At 35.5% G+C, this 14,995-nt stretch overlaps 1 pseudogene; it reads left to right on the top strand.

The window, feature by feature from the left end:
• The first annotated feature begins 354 nt into the window (after nucleotides 1-354).
• LOC122914831 lies at nucleotides 355-445 on the top strand (annotated as a pseudogene).
• Nucleotides 446-14,995: the final 14,550 nt, after the last annotated feature.

Here is a 14,995-nt window from a genome sequence, read left to right on the forward strand (position 1 = left end):
TCCTATTGACAACCAATAGGATTTTCATGAAGAAATGAAGAAATTATCAATGAAGTGTTATAATATTTTTCATAATTAAAACATTTGTCATTAGATTGAAAGGACATTGAATATTAAGGAAAATATTTTTATTTTTTTAAAAAGGAGCCAGGGGTGTCTGGATGACTCAGTCAGTTAAGCATATGACTCTTGATTTCATTTCAGACCATGATCTCAGGGTCATGAGATTGAGCCCCACCTAGGGCTCCATGCTGGACATAGAGTCTGCTTAAGATTCTCTCCCTCTGCCCCTCCCCCCACCAAGAAAGAAAGAAAGATAGATAGATTACCCAAACCAATGTACATCAAGCTCACGTGGGCAGCACATGTACTAAAATTGGAACAATACAGAGGTTAGCATGGCCCCTGCATAAGGATCACATGCAAACCAGCGTACCTCATTATGAAACTTCAGTATATCAGGGAGAAAAAGAAGTTCTAAAATCATACAGAAAAGGGAGTGTGCTTGAGATTCTCTACTTCTGCCCCCTCCTGCCATTTACACGCACATTCTTACTCTCTCTCTCAAATAAATAAATAAACAAATAAATAAAATCTTAAAAACAGCAACAAACAAATATTATCAGGATGACAGCTGGGCAATAAGCCTGATCAAGTCCAGTCTAAACTGAAAAAGGAGGACTGTATAAATTACAGAATTACAGAATTTTACAGAAATTGTAAGGGAGGTCTTCAGGAGAATATTGGAACTGCGACATTTTTCAGGGAGGACCATGGGGAAAGTTTTATAAAATTGTGATTAAAAAGAAAGAGCAAATTTAAAGCACTAAATATGCACATCTGATGTATTATTTTTGAAAATATACAAAGAACCCTTAAAACTCAATAAGGAAAAGAAAAATTGAAAAGTGGCCTTACGATCTTAAAAGACACCTCAAAAAAGAAAATATACAAATGGAAAATGAGCATATGAAAAGATGTAAATATATGTCATCAGAGAAATACAAATTAAAACAACAATTAGATACCACCACACACCTATTAGAATGAGCAAAATTTCAGAAATTTGACATCAAATGTTGGCAAGAAAATAAAGCAGCAGGAATTCTCATTCATTGATGGTGAAAATGGAAAGTGGGACAGATACTTCAGAGGACACTTTGAAGTTTGCAACAAAATTAAACGTATTCTCATCCTATGACCCAGCAATTGCACTTCTTGATATTTACCCAAAAGTGTTGAAAACTTATGTCACAACAAAAACCGAAAAAACCTACACACAGATATTTACAGCAGCTTTATTCCTAATTGTCAGAACTTGGATGTCCTTGAGTAGATAAGTATATAGGTAAGTTCTGGTACATGCAGATAATATTCTATTCAGAGCTAAGATGAAATGAGCTATCAAGCCATGAAGAGACATGGAGGAAACTTAAATGCTTATTTTTAAGTGAGGAAAGTCCATCTGAGAAGGCTGTGAACTATATGATATTCTGGGAAAGGCAAAACTATGGAGAGAGTAAAAGGATCAGCAGTTGTTAAAGGTTGAAGTGGGGGAGAAGTATGAATATGTAGATCACAGAGAATTTTTAGGGCCGCAAAAATCTCCTATATAATACCAGAAAGGACACATGTCATTATACCTTTATCCAAACCTACAGGATATCTAACACCAGGAATAAACTGTGATGTAAACTGTGGGATTAGGGTGATTATGATGTACCAATCAATGTAGGCTAATCAATTGTAAATAATGTACCACCTGGAGTGGGATGTTGGTAATGGGAGAGGTTGTTCACGAGTTGGGGAAAGGAGTAGTATATGGAAACTCTCTGTACCTTCTTCTCAGTTTCAATGTGACCCTAAAACTGCTCTTAAGACAATAAAGTCTTAATAAGCAGACAGTTGTTAAATAGACAGTAATAATAGACTAAAAGTCATTAATTAGGTCACCCTAATCATTCTAAAGATTTAATAAAGTCTTAAGAACAGTCTGAGTCTGAACATAACTGTTCTCTCTGGATTTGTGAATGAATACATTTTATTTTGTTTTTAAAAATTAAACATAGTTGGCACAGAGAGAAGTGTCTATTGTTTTCAAAAGGAAAATGACTTACATAGCAGTCAATAATCTGGTCTGCCCCTCTCTTTCACCCACTCTTCTAAGCTTTAGCCATGCTTAACTTGCCTCCATTTCTCAAGAATGTCATGCTCTCTTGTTCTTTGGACTTCACACACACCATTTAAATTTGTCTTTAGTGTTTTTGCCACTCCTCCTCCATATGTTCCATCCTTTTCACCTGAATAACTCCTACTTATTCTTTAGATCTTGGTCTACATACTTCTTTCTCCCTGAGATGTCTGTTGTATGCTTCCAGAGTACCTTGTCATAAATACTCATTCTCAGATAATTATTGTTTAATTTTCTGTCCTCTCCAAAAAAATAAAAAAAATTTTAAAAATTTGTATTGTTCTTAGGTTAAGAACACATTGCCTGGCACATAGCAGGTGGTAATCAGTTACTAAGTATATGACTTAGTCTGTGAATGAGACATAGTGTATTTAGTGCACTAGGAGGTTAGTCAATGAACTTTGGATTTGGTTAATAAATATTTATTATATACCAATAATTTCTAAACAATATAATGGATAAAAATTAATTTTCAAAAGCTTTTCTTCTTTTCCTTCAAGAAGTTGTTATTATGGTGGGAGCGGTGGAGAACAGAAATACTGTTAAAGATTGAAAAATGCAGGTGTTATTTGAGTCAGGACCAGCTACCTTCAAGGTTTTATGTGGGTACATGAGTATTATGATTCATAAAGATGCCTCTAATGCTCTTTTTTTTTTTTAAGAGTGACTGACTGAGAGCAGGGGTAAGGGGAAGAGGAAGAGGAAGAAAGTGAACCCTGAGTCTGCTCCATGCCCAGTGTGGAGCCCAACACAGTGCTTGATCTCATGACCCTGGGACATGACCTTAGCTGAAATCAAGAGTTGGATGCTTAACTGAACCACTCAGGCATCCCAAATGTTTTATCAGTAGTAGAAACATCCTAAACATGAGAGTCTTATACAATTTTCTTAACTTAAGAGAGTAGGTCTATTCTGAAATTGATAGGTAAAATTTATTTTAGGATAAATGACAATATCCATGCATTCCACGAAGATAAAAAGTCCACCCTAGCTAAAAAGGATAAGGAAATATACAGAGTCAACATCCTCAGTGGAAATATTTAATGTTTCAACATTCCTTAGATTTTGAAAGATAATAAAAAAGGTCTGAAGCAACACAAAGCTGGCCTTCTGGTTAAGTTCCTTTGAAAAGATAAGCTGAAACAAAAACACCTTTTTTGCCCTTTGTCTTTATCAGAATAAACTACCTTCCTAGACAGATGGCAGGTTACTAAATGTCAGCTTAGCTTTGAGGCAGATTAATTCACATAGTGTCAACATAAATAGCTGTTGACTTGTGGAAAACCAAATAATTCCAAAACAAAACCCAAATATTTTATTGTAGGCAATTTTGCTTTCAGATCATATTTCCTGTGTTATTTTTGCACTGTTTTTTGTTGTTATTACTACCAATATTTGCATGTAAACAGGATCTCTGTTGCTTAGCAATTCATTATTTCTGTTATTTCTTCTAAGCTGAGATTGGTTTAGTTCTCTACTAGGGAAGAGAGCTGTTTGACTTCTCTCCCATGTACAACATGTATCCCTTTTCAAATCTGGACATAAGTCTGTTTCTGGAACAATTCACTCAAATGTTCTTTAAACTTATATTTGTTTTCCAATGTTCACTAGAAAGGAGTTGAAAAAATCATTACATTGGGCTATTGTTACTTTCTGCTTCATTTTCTTTGTGATAACCCTTTCTTCTCCACTTTCCCTACTGGATCCCATTCCAGAAACTTCCAAAATCAGATTTGATAGGAATTCCTGAAATTGTTTTAATACAATTTTAATGTCAAAGAATGTTAGAAAACTCCTATAGTGAAATGATCTAAGGATAATTAGGGAGGAGAGCTACTAATAAATTCAGTGTACCTATGCAAATCTCTTTATAAGAAATTTATTTTTTAAAAAAGTCTGCACAGCAACAATGAACTGCACGGAGGGCTGCAGAATCATGGAAGGCAGCATGTCAGAAACTGCTAACAATAGAATCAGGAAGGTTAAGGCCCAAGAAAACAAAACATGCTTTTCAAGCTATATTTGGAACAGGAAGATGAATGTGGAAGGTAGTTGGGAGTCATACTGTAATGTTATCATAAGGAAGAAAAAAGGCAAAACTATATAAAGAGCATTTTGCTTCTAGAAGAATTGTGCTTAAGCTGAAAAAAGATACTTAGAAAATCATGATAAGAAATTTAAATTAGAGAGAAAAGAACTAAGGAGCATTTAGCCGTTTTTAGTAGATTAATGCCTAGAATAATTTCTTCTCAGGGAATAGAAAGAATTTGGAACGGTTATGGTCTCTAATGGAGTTGATAATCTTGTAAAAGTGACAGAAAATTATTAAGTTCCTTAAAGTTTAAGTATACAGATACACTTTATTTTCAAAAGGAAAAAAAACCTGGGATTCTTCAACAAAGACTTAACATCAGTCTCACAGCACAAAAGCTACACATGAATTTCTGTTACTCTATTGTGATTGTAAATATCTACGGTGTTAAAGGCACTTTATTATTTTTTTAAATTTATTTATTTTTTTAAATTTCTTTTCAGTGTACCAGAATTCATTTTTTATGTACCACACCCAGTGTTCCATGCAATACGTGCCCTCCATAATACCCACCACCAGGCTCACACAACCTCCCATCCCCCACCCCTCCAAAACCTTCAGATTGTTTTTCAGAGTCTATAGCCTCTCATGTTTGTCTCCTCCTCCAATTTCCCCCAATTCCCTTCTCCTCTCCATCTCCCCATGTCCTCTGTGTTATTTCTTATGCTCCACAAATAAGTGAAACCATATGATAATTGACTCTCTCTGCTTGAGTTATTTCACTCAGCATAATCCCTTCTAGTCCCATTCAGGTTGATTAAAAAGTTGGGTATTCATCCTTTTTGATGGAGGCATAATATTCCATAGTGTATACGGACCACATCTTTCTTATCTATTCATTCGTTGAAGGGCATCTTAGTTCTTTCCACAGTTTGGCGACTGTGGCCATTGCTGCTATGAACATTGGGGTACAGATGGCCCTTCTTTTCACCACATCTGTATCTTTGGGGTAAATACCTAGTAGTGCAATTGCAGGGTCATAGGGAAGCTCTATTTTTAACTTCTTAAGGAATCTCCACACTGTTTTCCAAAGTGGCTATACCAACTTGCATTCCCATCAACAGTGTAAGAGGGTTCCCCTTTCTCCACATCCTCTCCAATACATGTTGTTTACAAGGCTGATATCCAGAATCTATTAAGAACTCCTGAAACTCAACATATGCAAAACAGATAATCATGTCAAAAAATGGGCAGAAGACATGAACAGACACTTCTCCAATGAAGACATACAAATGGCTAACAGACACATGAAAAAAATGTTCATCATCACTAGCCATCAGGGATATTCAAATCAAAACCACATTCAGGGGGCACCTGGGTGGCTCAGTGGGTTAAGCCGCTGCCTTCAGCTCAGGTCGTGATCTCGCATCCCGGGATCGAGTCCCGCATCCGGCTCTCTGCTCAGCACGGAGCCTGCTTCCTCCTCTCTCTCTCTCTGCCTGCCTCTCTGCCTACTTGTGATCTCTCTCTGTCAAATAAATTAATAAAATATTAAAAAAAAAAACCACTTTCAGATACCACCTTACATCGGTTAGAATGGCCAAAATTAACAAGACTGTTAAAGTCACTTTAAAAGAGAAGAATACCACACTGCTAATAAGCCTATCATCCTAACTAATTCAGTACTTTCGTTTTTGTTCATTTCTTCCCCATTCTTACTGACACAAATGTATGGTTTTTTTTGTGAGTTTTTTGTTTTGTATTTGCAGGTAGTAGGTCTACATTTTTAAATGCCATTCTATAACTTTTTGGTATATTAATGTTATGTTTTTAAAACTTTTTAGATTTCACATTTTTTTTATTTTAATTTTTTTTAAAAATTTGACAGAAAGAAACACAGTGAGAGAGGGAACACAAGCATGGGGAGTAGGAGAGGGAGAGGCAGTCTTCCCACCCATCAGGGAGCCTGATGTGGGGCTCGATCCCAGGCCCTGGGATCATGACCTGAGTCGAAGGCAGAACTTAACAACTGAGCCACCCAAGCGCTCCCACAGACATAATTTTAAATGACTATATAATATCCTGTCATATAGATGTGTGCTAACTTATGTAGTAATTTATTTATTATTGAACTTTTTTGGCTAAAAAGCATTCTGAAATGAACATATACAGTATATCATTTTTCTTTTTATTTCTTGGAAAAATTTTATTTGAATACATTCCCGAAAATAGGTTGAGGACATCGAAAATTATAAACACTGTATGGACCTAGACAAAGGCTACAAAATTGCATTGTGAAATGATAACAATTTATTTTGACATCAGCACTATTTTATTTTCATCTTGACAACCCTGTGAATTATGGCTCTAATTTAATTTTATGGAAATTTTAATAGGTATACAATAGAATTCAGAGGTGTTATGTGTATATACTTAGTTTTATGGAGGCTAAGTTTGTCCAATTTTAAACTTCTTTACTATTCCTTTATAAATTTTGTGCATTAATGGGATCCTCAGAGGTTCTTTTCCAGATTGTGTTTTATATTTTACAATATATTAGCTTATAATGATTTTTCATATTTGATGCAAATATTACAGTTTTTACTTCTCCTTTGAGCTATTCTCATAGGTTTTAACTGCTAAGTAATTAAATGGGTTTGTATCTTTGGAATTCTTCAATTCTTTCCAAAATTAATTTTTTTTTCTTGAAAAATTGTCATATAAGGCTATTTTGCTTATTTTTCTATCTTTTCATATATAAAACATTACCTGGTTGTTAAATAAGGAACTCTTATTGTCAGGCACCTGGTTGGTTCAATCAGTTAAGCCGCTGCCTTCAGCTCAGGTCATGATCTCAGGGTCCTGGGATTGAGTCCCACATTGGGCTCTCTGCTCACCAGGGAGCCTCTTTCCCCCTCTCTCTCTGCCTGCCTCTCTGCCTACTTGTGATCTCTCTCTGTTAAATAAATAAATAAAATCTTTAAAAGAAAAAAAAGAAAGAAACTCTTATTGTCAAAGTTTCAAGATATGAGTACAGAATAAAACACGAAAGTTTTCTCTGAACCAGTATAATCCTGATAGGCAAACATCACTGACAATTGTGTGTGATTATTTCTTTTTTTAATAAACATTTATGTTTATTTGATTTGAGCATAACTGACACACAATATTACATTAGTTTCAGGTATTTTAGTGATTTCACAAGTGTATTTCTAACGTTCTAACACTTTGAATACTCTCTAAATGCACACTTATATGTTAAAATTTTATATTTACATAAATAGAATTATAAACATTTTTTAAGACTTGATCTGTTCATTTAATTATGTCTTCAGTCTCTTTTTATCCATCTCAGCCTTTTCAGTGATCACAGTGCACGCCCATGGTATGAAAGTTCTGCAAGTTGTCTAAGCTTCCTTAATTCAAGGTGCATTCTAATTTGGTTCTGAAAATACTTTATGTAACACTTTCTTTTTTAAGAATTTATTTATTAATTGAAAGAAAGAGAACACGAGCAGGGGGGAGAGGCAGAGGGAGAAGGACAAGCAGATTCCCGCTGAGCAGGAACCTCCAGAGTAGGCTGGGTCCCAGGAACCTGAGATTATACCTTGAGCCGAAGCAGAGGCTTAACAGACTCAGCCCCTGAGGTGTCCCATCCTTTATGTAACTCTTTGTGTACACATGTAAAATATTGCTATGGGATAAAGTCCTTGAAATGGAGTTATTGGGAAAAGAGTAAATACATTTTAAATTTGGAAAGATAATCCAATTGCCTACCTAAAATGTTTTATCAGTTTGTGCTCTCATCTATATGTATATTGACTTGCCTTTTCTCTGTATCTTCACACGCATTTGATTTCACTAGCATTTAAAAATGTTGCCAAACTAAGGAGATAAAATCATACATGCATGGCAGTTCCACACTTAGTAAGAATATAGAAGATAACACCAAACCATCATTCCCAGCATGTCCATTATGGGAAAAAAGTTAAATTTTAAAAAAATCAAAATTTTAAGACAGCAGAGAGTTACAGACGAAACAACTCTAAGAGAACTAAATTCAGATATGGAAAAGCCCTTTTCAGGTAGAGTTGACTTTCTTCTCGGGGAAGATTTTTGATGAAACAGGGTTAGATGACATACATAATAAGCGTTTTTGCATGATACATGCTTTTGTCAGAGAGCTTTGTTCATGAATTTGTCCTCTCCAACAGTGTTACCACCGACACAGAAAACATAACACGTAGGTTATGCGATCCTAGTAAAGCACTCAGAATTCCTAGCACTAATAAAGCAATGACATGTACTTAGGATTTAAAAGGCCTATGATAACCTGGAAAAATGGGTTTATTAGAGACAATCACTTATTTTTAGTAAAGAAATAACTTCAAAAGAACATAATGCCAGAAGTCTTGGCTTCAGGAAGAAGAGATCTGGGCTTTGGAGGTTCTCTTTGTTAAATGTTTTGTGGCCTACAATAGAGTTCTTTTGGTGAAAAATAAATACAATTTTTTTTGCTCGAATCTAACATCAGTCAACCAAGAACAAATTAATGAACATATTATGATATCCAATATGACAAAAACCTTTGAAACCATTTAGAGGGAAAGAACCTATTTTATATAAATTTTGCTATGTTAACTGTGAAGCTCTTTCTCACTTGGTGGGTGAAAAATCAAACTCCACCCTTCTTGGGTTTTCCTCTCATCTCCTGGATTATACTGATGTTCTTGGATCTTAATTAGGGCCAGAATGCTATTAAGACCTTCCTACCCATTTATCCATAGACTTATTTCTAAGACTCCATTGTTTTCAACTGCATATTCTTTTCAGATTTGTATGTTGTGACTTCTGCTTCAAGGTGGAACACTTAAATATTTGTCTAAAAAGAAATTTTTTTTAAGATTTTATTTATTTATTTGACAGAGAGAGATCACAGGTAGGCAGAGAGGCAGGCAGAGAGAGAGATAGGAAAGCAGGCTCCCCGCAGAACAGAGAGCCTGACCTGGGACCGCATCCCAGGACCCTGAGATCATGAGCTGAGCCAAAGGCAGCGGCTTAACCCACTGAGCAACCCAGGTGCCCTAAAAAGAAACTTTTTAGTTTATTTGGTTGGCTAAAAATGATTTTATTCACCTTCACTTTTAAAGTATATTTTTGCCAAGCAGAGAATTCATATTCATAAAATATTCATTCATAAAATATCATGAATAGAGTTTGCTAATTTTTTTTGAATCCGTGCTGTGATGTGTTTTGTTAGTTTCTGAACTTCTCTGACAAGGTTTCTTTAAATATTAAATATACTTTAAGTATTAAATATACTTCTGTCTCATATTCTCCCTTCCTGTTCTCCTGGGATTCTGATTGTGGGTATCCCAGCGCTTCTTATTATACCCCACATATCTGTTGTGTTCTTTTCTGTATTTCTGATCCTACCTTCTAGCTGGCATTCAAACTATGCTTTCTACTGCTCTGTGTTCCAGTTCCCAGATCCTCTGCTTTACTGTCTAATTTTCTATTAAACCCATTTACTAAATTGTTAATTTCATTTATTATATATTTCAGTTCTAGAATTTTCATCCAATTCTTACTCATAGATTCAAGTAAATTCTCTGCTGAAATGCTCTATTTATCTTCCATATTCTTTAAGGTATTAATCTCAGTTATTTTATTGCCCTGGCTAGGTGACTCTAATATCTGAATCACTTTGGGTCTGTTTCTACTAGTCTGAATAGTCTTATCTCCTTCCAAGAGTGAATTTTTTTTTTCTGACAGCCAGATAGAGTCCATACAAATCACCTTCACCTTTCTGGGAATGCTAGGCAAATAAATCACGAGGAGAGTTGATCAGCTCAGCTGGGGATTGAGTGATTTCAGACTTGTTAAATTTGGTAAAGCTCAGTGTACTTCCATTTATCCCTTCTCCTGCTGTGTAACCCATCAGGTTTCAGCCGAGAGCTAGTGTTTCCACCGTGTCTCTTCCCTCGGTCTTCTACTTCTACAGTAAAGGTGGAAAATTCTCTTCTTTTAGAAAGTGCTGTCTTAGCTCTTCAGCCCCTTCCCCATGCAGAGTTAGAATTTGGCAAATACACCAAGGAGTGAACTGGGTGGGTTAAGTTTTCTTTTTTTTCTTTTTTTTTTTTTTTAAAGATTTTTTATTTATTTATGTGACAGAGATCACAAGTAGGCAGAGAGGCAGGCAGAGAGAGAGAGAAGGAAGCAGGCTCCCCGCAGAGCAGAGAGCCCGATGCGGGGCTCGATCCCAGGACTCTGAGACCATGACCTGAGCCGAAGGCAGAGGCTTTAACCCACTGAGCCGCCCAGGTGCCCCTGGGTTAAGTTTTCTATTTGGGGGCACCTGGATGGGCTCAGTTGGTTAAGAGTCTACCTTCGAGTAGAGTCTACTCAGAGTCTACTCAGGTCATGATCCCAAATCCTAGGATCAAGTTCTGTATGGAGCTCCTTGCTGAGCGAGAGCCTGCTTCTTCCTCTGCCTGCCACCCCCCCTACTTGTACTCTCATGCTCTCTCGCTCCTACTCTCTCTTTCTCTGGCAAATAAAAAAATAAAATCTTAAAAAAAAAATCAAAATAGATCTCCATTTTGTTACTCCAGCCAAAAGCTCTGATGATTACTCTGTCCCCAGCAATACCTCTCTCCCCTGAGTCAAGCTTAGGGTTTAACAGGACACCCAGTTAAATCTGAATTTCAGATAACAACGAGTTCATCTGTATCAGAAGCAGGAAAGATCTCCCAGAACAAAACAGTCACTTTCATACATTTCTCTCTTCTCTAGAATGTTCTTCCCTCTCAGCTTTGCTTATATCTACAGTGTCCTGATGACTTGGAGCAATTTTTTTTTAATTTGGCTTTTCTAGTTGTAGTTTATTGGAAACGTTGATTTGCCATAAATCACTCTATTTTACCCAGAAGTGAAAATGGACCCTTACGTTTTTAACTTACGTATTCAGCCATACATCTTTTTCTAGCACTGTATTATCTTCCGGTGTGCCTATTCTTATTCTCTCCTGAAAATAACAAAAACTAATGTGCTTTATATTTTCCTTCATCCATCACATTCTTATTGTCTAGCAGTTTGGAGTTTCAGTCCATGAAGCCCCTTCGAACCCTTCAGAAGCGTTAGATCTTAGATCATCAGTTCCTGCACTCTGTTCCACTATGATACTGATGACATTTCTAACCTAGTCTGTGAGGCAAGGAGCAACTTGGCTCTGTGCCTGGTTCAAGGATATGGACTGTTATACCCATCCTTATACTTAAATCAAAAACAGCAAATGAAGCTACTTTTATTCATTCTTTCATGAGCTTGGCTCAAGCCTCTCAAGTCGAATTTTAAACAAGGCTCTGGCACACCCAATGTATGGAGCAGTTTTAATGTTCAGTATGTCAAATGAGCGCAGTGAGATGATGAAAAATGTTTCTTTTTTTTTTTTTTTTTTTTTTTTTTTTTAAAGATTTTATTTATTTATTTGACAGAGAGAGATCACAAGTAGGCAGAGAAGCAGGCAGAGAGAGAGAGAGGAGGAAGCAGGCTCCCTGCTGAGCAGAGAGCCCGATGTGGGACTCGATCCCAGGATCCCGAGATCATGACCTGAGCTGAAGGCAGCGGCTTAACCCACTGAGCCACCCAGGTGCCCTGAAAAATGTTTCTTATCCCATCCCGTGTTATCAGGCGGAACAGCCCCAAGACTTCAGCCCCACTCACTGCTTATTGATTTAGGTTATTAATTTCTAGGTCCTGTTTAAAAATGTTTCATATCTTTCCCTTCTTTTTTGTTATTTTAATTTTATCTATATAGTAAATATTAACAACACAGGACCCTTCTCAGATTATGAGATTATAGTACATCTTGACTGGACTAGAACTCCAGTTCAATGGAATTTTCGTTCTTTTTTTCCTTCTGCTGCTTTGGAAGACGTGTGCTCCATTTCTATTCCGCCAGAGTTTACATTTAAAAATTTAACAATTTGAAGTTACATTTTTCTAAAAAAAATAAATTGCTGCCTACCCCATGAGAAAGGTAATGACCTTAGTGTATAGTAACTTTCCTCTCTTTGCATCTGGTAAGCCATGTTCGTCTAATATTTTGATTTTTTTTCCTGATTTTAAACACAAACCATTATATTTTTAGAGTCAGTGCTGTTTTGAACTCATCAATAGGTTTTGCCAATATTTTTGTTTACCGTGGTTCTATTACCATTGTTCTACATAGACTGTGCAGTTTATTTTTTCCTCTTCTTGATTTATTTCCTTCTGGCTAAACTATGACTTTTAACAGTTCTTTCTTGGAAGCATTGTGAGCCCTTAGATACCTAAAAAATGTGTTTATTATTTCCTCAATCTTAGAAGGCAGGTATGCTCACTATTATATCATATATTGAAGGCTAGATTAGCTAGGTATAGAATTGTATTTAGTTCAAACCTATTTACATCTCAAATATGTGATTTTATTTTCTTCTGTTATCCAAAGATTTTGATGAGAAGTTTTATGTTTTTCCTGTTTGGGCACTCTATTCTTTTCCATAGGTAACTTTTAATATTTGCTTTATACTTGATATTCTCCTGTTTGATTACAGTGTGTGTGGTGGATGTTTTTAAATTGGCTCTATGTTTAATGTGTCTTATGGACATTAGTACTCATCACTTTCTTCAATTCTGGAAAATTCTCATCAATTACCTTTTAATTCAATTCAATTACCTTTTACTTCTCCCCCAATCTCTGTATTCTCTTTCTCAAACTTCTTTGAAATAATGAAAGATTTTATGTAGTATATATTTCTTTACTTTAACTTAATTTTTAATATCTTTTTCCCATGTGTATTTGAATATTTTCCTAAAATCTAGTTTTTAACTTTCCTTTGTTTTTGCTATTCATAATTATTTTTCTCTATTTTTCCAACCCTTATATTAACTTTTTATTTTCAGTAAGTCTTTTTCAACTTTAACATCTTTCATGGTTCTTCTCTGTATCAGTTTATTCATTTTTTTAATCATGTACTTACCTTGTGAATTATATTTCTTCTAGTATTTTTAAACCTATTGTTAAATCTCATATTTCTATGTATTTGAACATAAATGATTCTGTTTATTAGATCAGTAGACTGTACTTTTAAATAGAGTCAGTCCTCATTAATTACAGAGCTTGTATTTGTGAATTCACTTATTTGCTAAAATTTATTTACAACATCCAGGTCAATCCTGAAGTAATTTTGCAATCATTTGCAGATATGCACATGATGTTCCCAGCTGAGGTTGAACAAAGTGATGCTCTGTCTTCCTGTTTTGGCTCTCATATTACAAATGTGTCCTTTTCATGGGAATTTTACTGCCAGACTTTTTTGCCTTTTGGCGCATGTGTGTGCTTCTTGGTAGTGATTTCTCTGTTTAAAAAAGTCCCGAGTGTGTGCTGAAGTACTGTCTAGTGCTCCTAAGTGCAAGAAGGCAATGACGTGCCTTAGGAGAAATACATGTGTCAGGACAAACTTCATCAGGTATGAGTTAAAGTGCTGTTGGCTATGAGCTCAATTTTAAAGAACCAACAACATATATTAAATAAATTTTCTTTAAACAGACACATACATAAAACTAAGTTATGACTTGATCAATTGGCATAAAAGTTGTGACCAGAGGTTTACAGGAACCCCTTCATTTCCCCTCAAGGCAATGATTCAGTATTCACTAATTCAATGTTTTTGGTGACTTTATAATATGTAACTATGGTGAATAACAAGAGTGAACTCAGATTTCTTTGTATGTGTTAACAATTTGTACGTAAGTTTCTTCTGTGGATGCTATCTTCCATAAGAGGTGTATAGTTTCACATATTTTTATGGGATAGTTTTCTTTCAGTTTTATTGAGATATATATGTCAATTATATCAATGTATGTCAATGTATACATTGTGTACATTGTATACATTTAAGTTGTATAATGTAGTGATTTGATATGTGTATTATTGTGAAATGATTACCACAATAAGGTTAGTCAACATACCCCCCACCTTACATAATTGCCATTGTGTGTGTGTGAGAACATCTAAGATCTATACTCTCTTGACAACTTTCATGTACATATAACACAGTTCTGTTAACATAGTACTCGGGCATTAGAGTTCCCAGAATTTGTTTATCTAATTGGAAGTTTGTATTTTTTGACCAACAGCTCTCCCTTTCCCCCACCCTCATACCCTTCAGCTCTCATTTCACACAGGCGTTTCATCTCTAGTCCTTAGTAGCTTGCAATTACTCTGGTTTCTCTCATTGGCTGTGTAGCACCCGCTTTCTGTTGTCACTATCAGAGTGGATTTGTTCTTCATTTCTGACACAAAAACTGCCATTTCTGCCATTTCTGGTCTGGGTATATTATATATGTACAAGTTTAAGAAAAGATCTAAAATTCCTATAGCTTTAGAACAGGGTCAGAGGGATTCCTACATCTATTGAGTCTAAAATCTTTAACAAAAGTCCTGATTTTTACTTGAAATTCCACAAATAGAGATCAATTTCAATAACATGTTTCCCAAAGTCATACCCTTTCAGATCTAGACACTGTTCTAAGCTCTTCATACTCTCATTTATCTTTACACTAATAACATGAGGCAGGCTTTGTTCTTACATTCTATTTTAAAGATGAGGTTATCAAGTCCAAAATTTAAAATTTCCCAAGGTTACAAAGCTAATAAGGAGTGATCATAAAAAGAACACACACTTCTAAGCCATGAAGCTATCCTGAGAATATATTTTTCAGCATGC

Source organism: Neovison vison, chromosome 7 (assembly GCF_020171115.1).
Source record: "Neovison vison isolate M4711 chromosome 7, ASM_NN_V1, whole genome shotgun sequence".
NCBI lineage: Eukaryota > Metazoa > Chordata > Mammalia > Carnivora > Mustelidae > Neogale > Neogale vison.